The following is a 10,276-nucleotide window of genomic DNA, read 5'->3' as shown; positions in this document are numbered from 1 at the left end:
TCATTAGGCAGAGAGAAACCACTCAATGACTGACATAGGTAACAATACAGTTTTTTTTTTTTAACCTAAGCCAGGAGATAATTAAAAATTTTATTGTACTATAAATGTGTGGTGAATCAGGCACAGCAGAGATGGATGAGAAAGGCATTTCAAGTCAGATATGATACCTGTGATACTTGTCTTTGTCTTTCATGGGCCAGCCTCCTGATATACACACTGATACAATCTATCGGGGCAGTCATTTCTACAGATAGATACAGACGTACCATACATCTATATGTATAGGTAGAGATATATGCTGCTGCTGCTGCTGCTGCTAAGTCACTTCAGTCATGTCTGACTCTGTCCAACCCCATAGACGGCAGCCCACCAGGCTCCCCTGTCCCTGGGATTCTCCAGGCAAGAACACTGGAGTGGGTTGCCATTTCCTTCTCCAATGCATGAAAGTGAAAAGTAAAAGTGAAGTCGCTCAGTCATGTCCGACTCTTAGCGACTCCATGGACTGCAGCCCACCAGGGTCTTCTGCCCATGGGATTTTCCAGGCAAGAGTACTAGAGTGGGGTGCCATTGCCTTCTCCAGAGATATATACACATATACATATGTAGGTATATAGATATCTGAAACAGATAATTAAAATGTGTGGGTTTACATGTATGAATTGAATCATACATTGACTCTGCAGTATTTACAGACAAATCATGCTTGAACAGATGACAATAGGTGAACCAGAATCTAGTAAGATTGTTTACTTCAAGATTTGACATGGGTGTGTGCTGACTTAAATTTCAAGATTAGAGTAGGGAAGAATTACCGCTTCCCAGGTTGTAAAATCTGCCTTTGCTTCGGTAGAGGTATGCTCATATTTCTCTTTCTGTTGTTCTTCCAGCAAGCTGGTCACTGAAATTTAATTTAATTTAATCTAATCTAATTTAATTTTGTCTCATCCTTTTCTCTTTCCTCGTCTCACTTTGAATGGCATGAGGCAGTTTTATTGTATGGTTTTGCAGTAGTACTCATTTTATAGTATTCTATTTCTTTCTTCTATTAAAATTGTAGTTTTCTTAACATTTTTCCTTAAAAAAAGAAAAACACCAACCAAACACAGTACTGCAGAACTGGGAGCTGGAGTGCCTGGGCACTCACAGGAAACTCTGGATGGAGCACAGAAGGACTGAAGGGGAAACCTTTTCCATCTGAGATGTCTCTCCTTTGCCATCTACTGACAAAACTTAACCAGGGCCACTTGGCAAAGGAAGCATATTTAAATTATCACAGAAGAGGGGAAAAGGATGAGCTGGAGGTCAGACAGTAAATCTGTAATGGGCATAAGGAGTGTCCACACACATGTCCTATGGCTGTTCCTCTAGCAGCTTAATTCTTTCTTAATATATTTGCTCATCCTTTGTCTTTCTCTTTCTCAGCATGTAATTCATAAATATGTGAACATATTTCATTGTTTGTATTCATATATACACACATATATGTATATGTGCATATATATATATATTTAACCAAGAGAGGGAGAGTTTCTTTATATTTCTCCAATTAGAAGATGTAACATTACTTATTCTTTCACCTGTTATTAAGGAGGAAAAATACGATGAATTTATTTTTGCAATTAGACAGTAACACAGACTTCCACAACTATAGTAGACAAATAGGCAGATAAATATATAGATATATGGATGAATGAATATAGACACATAAAGAGAAAAACAGAAATAAGTTGAAAGAAGAATTCATACACAGATAACACATAGTAAGAGAGAGATGTGTGTGCTTAGTCGCTCAGTTGCGTCCAACTCTTTGCAACCTTTTGAACTATAGTCCACCAGGTTACTCTGTCCATTGGATTTTTCAGGCAAGAATACTGGAGTGGGTTGCCATTTCCTTCTCCATGGGATCTTCCCAACCCAGGAACTGAATCTGCATCTCCTGTGTCTCCTGCATTGTAGGCAGATTCTAACTTTATTAAAAATTGAAGTCTGCAAGGCATAAATTCAACCATTGGTGTTAGAAATTGGGGGCAACTGTGGATAGCATCTCTTAAGGCATTGTACATATCTTTGTTCCCCCATAAGCCAGCCTTTTCTTTTCTTCATCCTTACAAATTCACCAATTTAGTATCTTTGGGGCAGGTCCCGTCTCTTCAACTGGTTTTCAAAACAGATAGTAATGTATCAGTCTGGGGGTCTGTGTATGAATGGAAACACACGTATTTACTCTTACACTTTACACTCATGTACTTACAGCCCTAACAGTCATGCTGGGATCTGAGAGTCAGAGGCTCTGAGTTCTAAGGTGTAAGAACTTTCCCCTTCCCATTTTTCACTCTTCCCACTGGGGAACCTTGTGTGCTTCTGTACTAGCGCACTCAGATTTACTTTCTAGAGCAGCTTTTTCAAGGGGCTGGTTTTGGTGTTATCTTGTTTGTTTTTATCTTTTGCTTCTCATTTCTAAAGTCTGTATTATGTATCTTTTTAGTTTTTTTTGGTCATACTGCCTCATATATTTTTTATACTTTTATAGGTTTTTGCATTTAAAAAAATAATTTAAAAAAATGTTTTAGGCTGTGCCGCAAGGCATGTGGGATCTTGATTTTCCAATGAAGGATTGCACCTGTGCCCCCTGCAGTGGAAGCTCAGAGATTTAACCACCAGACCATCAGGGAAGTCCCAATTTTTGCATTTTTAATGAATTTTTCCATTCAGTGGAATAGTCACATACAGAAATAATGCAATATCTTTTACAATCCCTTTCAGACCCAGGTTCAATCCCTGGGTTGGGAAGATTTCCTGGAGAAGGAAATGGCAACCGACTCCAGTATTCTTGCCTGGAAAATCCCATGGATGGAGGAGCCTGGTGGGCTACAGTCTGTGGCGTCGCAAAGAGTCGAACACAACTGAGTGACTTCACTTTCACTTTTGTTCCTTCTTTTAGCCAGAGGTTTGAAGTAAGTTATATGGTACTTTACTGTTTAATCTTTGTTCATGCACTAATTTGTATTGCAACAAACTATGTTCCTTCAAGACTTGAGTTTGCCATAAACAAATGAGGAAAACTATAAAATTATTCCATTGGAAGTGTGTAAAATAGATCTAAATAGTTCTTGTGTATTTTGCTATACAATTAAAAGCATTATTTATTGAGCATGCAAACATTTGTTCAGACTTTTTAAAAAAAGTTTGGCTGCAGAGGCTCTGACCCATAAAGACTGCTCTTTGGCTTTAATTATTTTAGATTCGAGGCTTTGTTCCCAAAAGACATTAAGACTAGTATTTTTTGTTCATATATTTTTTCCATATGAGGACATGGACATGCTTAAAAATTCCACTGTTACTTTGCTATCCCAATAAAGTATGCAAGTCACAAATATGATTTTTACTGATGGAAAGTTCAGTTCAGTCGCTCAGTCGTATCTGACTCTGCTACCCCATGAACCGCAGCACACCAGGCCTCCCTGTCCATCACCAACTCCCAGAGTTTCCTAAACCCATGTCCATTGAGTCAGTGATGCCATCCAGCCATCTCATCCTCTGTCGTCCCCTTCTCCTCCTGCCCTCAATCCCTCCCAGCATCACAGTCTTTTCCAAAGAGTCAGTTCTTTGCATCAGGTGGCCAAAGTATTGGAGTTTCAGCTTCAACATCAGTCCTTCCACTGAACACCCAGGACTGATTTCCTTTAGGATGGACTGGTTGGATCTCCTTGCAGTCCAAGGGACTCTCAAGAGTCTTCTCCAACACCACAGTTCAAAAGCATCAATTCTTCAGTGCTCAGCTTTCTTCATAGTCCAACTCTCACATCCATATATGACTACTGGAAAAACTATAGCCTTGACTAGACGGACCTTTGTAGGCAAAATAATGTCTCTGCTTTTGAATATGCTGTCTAGGTTGGTCATAACTTTCCTTCCAAGGAGTAAGCATCTTTTGATTAACTGATGGGAAAATTACAGTGCTAAAATCTGAAATAAGTCTAAATCATTTAATCTTATGATTATAGTCATATAGTATGACTATAGTCACATGGTATCTTTCCTTTTTGCAAAAGCACTTGTGTTTCAAGAGACTTTTAAAATTAGGCTTTTTGAGGACATCATTTCAAGCTTATGTCATGCTATTGTTCCTTATAAATGAGTGAATTTGATATTTTGGGCAGAGGAAGTAGATATTCAGAGTGGACTTCCTTGCAAATATATTGCTGAGAGAAATGTTAACAAATGAACAGGAACATTACCTAAGTCCCAGAGCTGAGAGGTGAAGAGCGTGGTCCACACCAGTGACAGTCAAAGGCAAGGTACCAGGCAAAATGTGTGAAAGACATAGGTTCTCAGGTCATGGTGCTAATGCCAAAAGAAAAGGTAAAGGAAAAGAAAGCATTTAAAGAATGATTAGTAGGTGAACTAGCCAAGGCTACCCAGACCTTCTAGAGGATGACTTTTCATGATCTGGCCCATGAGCTTTGTCAGTTAAATACCAAAATGGAAGGGCAACCTTATCTTATACTACTATACTACTTCCCAGAAGGTGCAGGTTCCATCCTTTGTTCAGCAAGATCCCCTGGAGTAGGAATGGCAGCCCACTCCAGTATTCTTGCCTGGGAAATCCCACGGACAGAGGAGTCTGGCAGGTTACAGTCCATGGGGCTGCAAAGAGTCAGACACAACCGAGCATGCACACACACACACACACACACACACACACACTACTAAAACACATATTTTTTTTCTTAAAATTGGTGCCTCATTCAAGAATCTACAGAATTTTCATTCTGATTATATAAACTTGACTAGAGACTATAAAATATCCATTATGAGTTGATAAATGGAAAAATCTTAACTCCGGGATTTTAATTGATTTGAAAATAATTTTTGGCAGACATCCAACACTTTCCTTCACACACGTTCAATTTTGAATCTCTAAGTCTTTGCATATGATGTTGCTTCTGCCTGAAAAACCTTCACTCTTCTCCTCCTCAACCTTCTCCATTCTTTGAGATCAAGCTCACTTATCACTGCTCCTGGACTCCCAAGTAGAACCCAACACTCCTCTCTCTTGTCCCATGTTAACATCTCACCCTGCTGGTGGAGAGGTGGGGCTGGGGCACATCCCAGCAGGAAGACACTGAAGAGGACTGAGTGGTTTCCAGCTTGGCTTCTGAGTAGGAGGGAGACAGTGAAAAGTTCTGACCCACACAGCCCTCAGGATGAGTGGTAGGAAGTAAAAGTAGGTGAAGGCTGAATCTAGAAATTTGATTTTTGAGAGAATCCAACCCTCTTCTCTGCCTACAGGGCTAACTTTGCTCCAGAGGCTGCAGCCATCTCCACACCAATGAAACCAGCTGGTCAACCCAATGGCCTTTGATCCCAGCCAGATGATAAAATCACACCTATACCCTCATTCCTATAAGTGATTTGCTTGACTTATAAGAGGTCAAGGAAGGTAGAATGAGCATGTTTATTGTGTAGGCAGGAATGGGTTTTTCCAAGTCCATATGTTTTCCTTGTTACACCTTGAGCTGGAGCAACACTCCTTGGGTTTAATGGCGTCATCCCTCCACTTTAGTGTTTTTTCAAGCTGGGTCCTGTACAAGGTGTTTTAGATACCAGAACGCACAAGGCACTTAGGGCAGGTCAATGTCTGGTAGATATCATTTCAGACTTCCATGAAAGTAAGACTAGTTCACAGAATTCCCATATATTCTATACCCAGATCCCCTAAACATCAATGTTTTTGGCATTTGATTTCTTTTCCTCCCTCTGCGTGCATGCATGCATGCATACATATATACACATGTGTAAGCATGCACACAGACACATTTTTTGGAACTATTTGAAAGTTAAGTTGCCGGTTAAGTTGGTACTAAATATTTCAGTGTGTTTTCTAAAATGATGTATTTTCTCTTTCATAACCACAGTGTGATAGTCAAAGCAAGTGACACTGATAGGGTATAAATTATCTAATCATAGGCCTTATGCGGATTTTGTCAACTAACCTGATAATGCTCCTTACAACTGAAGAAATTCTGGATCACATGTTGTAGTCAATGATTATGTCCCTTTAGTCTGCTAAATCCTATTTTTCATGACAATGACTTCTTGAAGGTGTACAGGGTAGTTATTTTGTAAAATGTCTCTTGATTTGGGTTTGTCTGGCATTTCCTCATGATTAGATCTAGGCATGAGCTTTGGTAGGGCTACTACAGAGGGCTGTGTCCATTTCAGTGCATAATATCAGCAGGCACATGATGTCAGTTTATCTCAGTACTGGTAATATTAACTTTGATCACTTGGTTAAGGTGGTGTGCACTTACCTACGTACCCACTCACACAGTTTTCCCTTACAAAGAGTACACAACAACTCCAGTTTTGTCTTTTTTAGTTCACATATTGGATGGTTGTCTCATTACCTTTTGACAGGCCAAAGCCTAAAACTAACCAAAAATATCATTCTGACTTGCTGTGTGGTCCACATATCATAGAAATGTAACAGTGGAAGTAGGAAACCCACTTAAGACTGTTGAAATCTTGTGTGAGATCCCCAGAGTCACACACAAAAAAATTTATACTAAAAAACTATATGAAAAAATACACTATAAACATAGTCAAAGGAAATTATCTCACAAACAGCCAATTTAATCAGTGATAGAAAGCAAGGACTCATCTGAAAATATAAACAAAGTATATGAAGAGAATTCCTGAAAATGTAAGTGACTATTAATCATATAAAGAGGTTGAACCTGCAACTTGCACAGAAATGTAATTTGAGACAACACTATGAGAACTGTTTTTCACTTATTAGATTTGCAAACACCAAAATTCTGATCACAAGGCTGATTAGGGATAGTGCTGGTGGAGTGTAAACTAGTATGACTTTAATCAGAACAATTTGACACTATGTAGCAGAAGAACTAAAGAGCCTCTTGATGAAAGTGAAACAGGAGAGTGAAAAAGTTGGCTTAAAGATCAACATTCAGAAAACTAAAATCATGGCATCTGGTCCCGTCACTTCATGGCAAATAGATGGGGAAACAGTGGCTGACTTTATTTTGGTGGGCTCCAAAATCACTGCAGATGGTGACTGCAGCCATGAAATTAAAAGATGCTTACTCCTTGGAAGGAAAGTTATGACCAACCTAGACAGCTTATTAAAAAGCAGAGACATTACTTTGTCAACAAAGGTCCGTCTAGTCAAGGCTATGGTTTTTCCAGTAGTCATGTATGGATGTGAGAGTTGGACTATAAAGAAAGCTGAGCACTTAAGAATTGATGCTTTTGAACTGTGGTGTTGGAGAAGACTCTTGAGAGTCCCTTGGACTGCAAGGAGATCAGTCCTGGGTGTTCATTGGAAGGACTGATGCTGAAGCTGAAACTCCAGTACTTTGGCCATCTGATGCGAAGAGCTGACTCATTTGAAAAGGGGACCTTGATGCTGGGAAACATTGAAGGCAGGAGGAGAAGGGGACGACAGAGGATGAGATGGTTGGATGGCATCACTGACTCAGTGGACATGAGTTTGGATAAACTCTGGGAGTTGGTGATAGACAGAGAGGTCTGGAGTGCTGTGGTTCATGGGGTTGCAAAGAGTTGGACATAACTGAGTGAATGAACTGAACTGAGCAGCATTTTAAAAGTATACCCCTTTGACCCAGCAATCTACTTTCAAGAATTTATCCTACAGGTAAATGTGAAATGAACATTGTCCAGACAATTCACAGCAGGACTGTGTACAGTAGTTTGGAAACAACTTAAGTGTCCATCAATGGAGGACTTGCTAAGTATAACATATTTATAGGACAGAATCCTTTGCATCTGTTACACAAAATGAAGCCATTCTTGTTGTTATATTGCTCTGTTGAAAGAAAAAAAAAACTGTGGGATATCTCTGGAAAGATACAAAGGAATCTAGAAAAGGTGATTGCTTCCCAGGAGAACTGGGGAGAGGCAAAAAAGTCTTGCCTTGAGCTCAATTCTCTTTGGTACTGTTTGAATGTCATACTAGGTGTGTTTCTCATGAAAACTGAGCAAAATTTAAAAAAGAATTTAAACGTCTGTTGCAGTACACCATTGCAAGCATCAGTCTTTTAAGAACAGTAGTGGTGGAGCTCATGCATGGATTCAGGTTATGTTTTGGAGGAAAGCTGACAACTGCAAAGATGGCGAGCAGATATTGGCGCTGAGGTAAGTAAGCCATTAGGATGTTAGGCTCGTGGCTGGCAACAGGTGGGGAGATGTGCCATTTACTGTGCTGGGAGCAGCTAGGGAGGAACAGGTAGAACGTTTGAGAGAACTCAAGGATTCTGTTTTGGATATGTAAGATTTGAAATGCCTATTAGTCATCCATGCAGAGATGTTATATAGGCAGTTGAAATAGGAGTCATTGTTTAAGAAAGGAGTCTGGAATGCAGGTTATTTAGAAGGCATCAGCGTATAAATCAGCACCAACAGAAATATGTAAGCCACACACATAATTTAAAGTCTTCTAGCTGTCAGATTAAAAAGTCAAAGCAGGTGAAATTAACTTTAACATTTTATTTGACCCAATATACATAAATATTATAAATTCAAAATGTAATCAGTATAAAAATTAATGAGATTTTCTTTTTGGTTGCATCTTGAGGCATGTGGGATCTTAGTTCCCCAACCAGGGATCGAACCTGTGTTCCCTGCAGTGCAAGTGTGGAGTCCTAACCACTGGACCACCAGGGAATTCCCAGAGATATATATATATATTTTTTCATATTGTTTTGAAATCTGGTGTGTGTTTTATACTTATAGCACACCTCAAATAGGACTAACCACATTTCAAGTGTCAACTTGTCACATGTGGTGATGACTACCTATTGGACAGTACAGAACAGTGATGATATTTAAAGCTATGGAACTGCAGGAGTGGAGGAGAGTCCAGGACTGGATTCTGGAGCACTTGAACATGAGTTCAGGTAGAACAGGAGGAGCTGACAAATGAGATAGCAAATGAGAGCCCACTAAACCAGCAGGAAAACAAGGCAAGAGTATGTCAAAGGAGCCATGAAGAAGGGGCTGTCAACTGCATCAACTGATGTTGAGAAGTGGAGTAAGATAGAGAAGTGACCACTGAGATTGGGAAGATGACATTGTTAATAATCTTGGCAAGACAGCTTTATTAGACTGGGGGACTCCTCCTTCGGAGCTGGAGAATGGGAGGTGGAAGGTGGAGTCGTCTTGTGCAGACATCTCAAAGGCAACATGTTTCAAACTGATCTCTCTTCTCTGGCATCCTCCCTCACTCCCCTCTCCCTGCATTCTGATCTCTACTGGGGAGCCCACGCTAGAAACCTGGGAGAGGTTCTCAAGTCCAGCCTTTCTCTCAGACCTCATAAGCTATTATTCACAAAGTCATCCATTTCACCTGTAAAACAATCATCTGTTTCCCTTGCCTGCAGACAAGTTGCTTCACTCCTGTCTGACGCTTTTCGACTCTATGGACTGCAGCATACCTGCCGCCTCTATCCATGGAATTCTCCAGGCAAGAATACTGAATAGAGTGGTTTGCCATGCACTCCTCCAGGGGATCTTCACAACCCAGGGATCGATTTCATGTCTCTGCGGTCTCCTGCACTGGCAGGCAGGTACTTTACCACTGGCGCCACCTGGGAAGCCCGTTTCCCTTGCTCCATCCAGGATAGGCCTTCATCACCTCTAATCTTCCTAATATCTAGTAATCCTCATTGTTATTCAATCTCTAGCTTTGTCACCCTCAAGAGTTCTGTCATGAAGCTTGGCAACCACCACAGGTCTGGCGTCCTTGCTGCTCTGCTAGAAATTTCTACCTTGCATGGCTCCTCGTGAAACAAGCTTCGTTGTTCCTACTCTGGAGTTCCCGCTCTCATTCCCAGATCAACTCACTCACTCACTCAGTTGTTTCATGCTTGCATCTTTATTATCCGTAACGCTCCCCTCACCTCTATAACCCACTCCTTCATAAAGAACCAAGACTGACTCATTCTTATTAATTCTAGTTTAGGTATGAACTTTAAGGATCTTTAGTACTCCTTACCCCCTCGCCGTCACTTTCCCCTACAGCTGGTTAAACGGTACACTTACTCTCCGTTTCCCAAACGCCTTTCCCTGACATTCCGCTAGAATTCAGTGCTCATTTCAGCCGCAGTTCTCACTACACTCATTCATTCGCCATACTGTTCTCTAAGGTATTAGTTTCTGCCGCTCTCTCCAATTGAACTGTGAACTCTTTGAGGTCCGAGAGCTTGTCACATTCCACTTAGTTTCCCCAGTA

Source organism: Capricornis sumatraensis, chromosome 1, assembly GCF_032405125.1.
Source record: "Capricornis sumatraensis isolate serow.1 chromosome 1, serow.2, whole genome shotgun sequence".
Lineage (NCBI taxonomy): Eukaryota > Metazoa > Chordata > Mammalia > Artiodactyla > Bovidae > Capricornis > Capricornis sumatraensis.
This window is presented reverse-complemented; position numbering follows the sequence as displayed.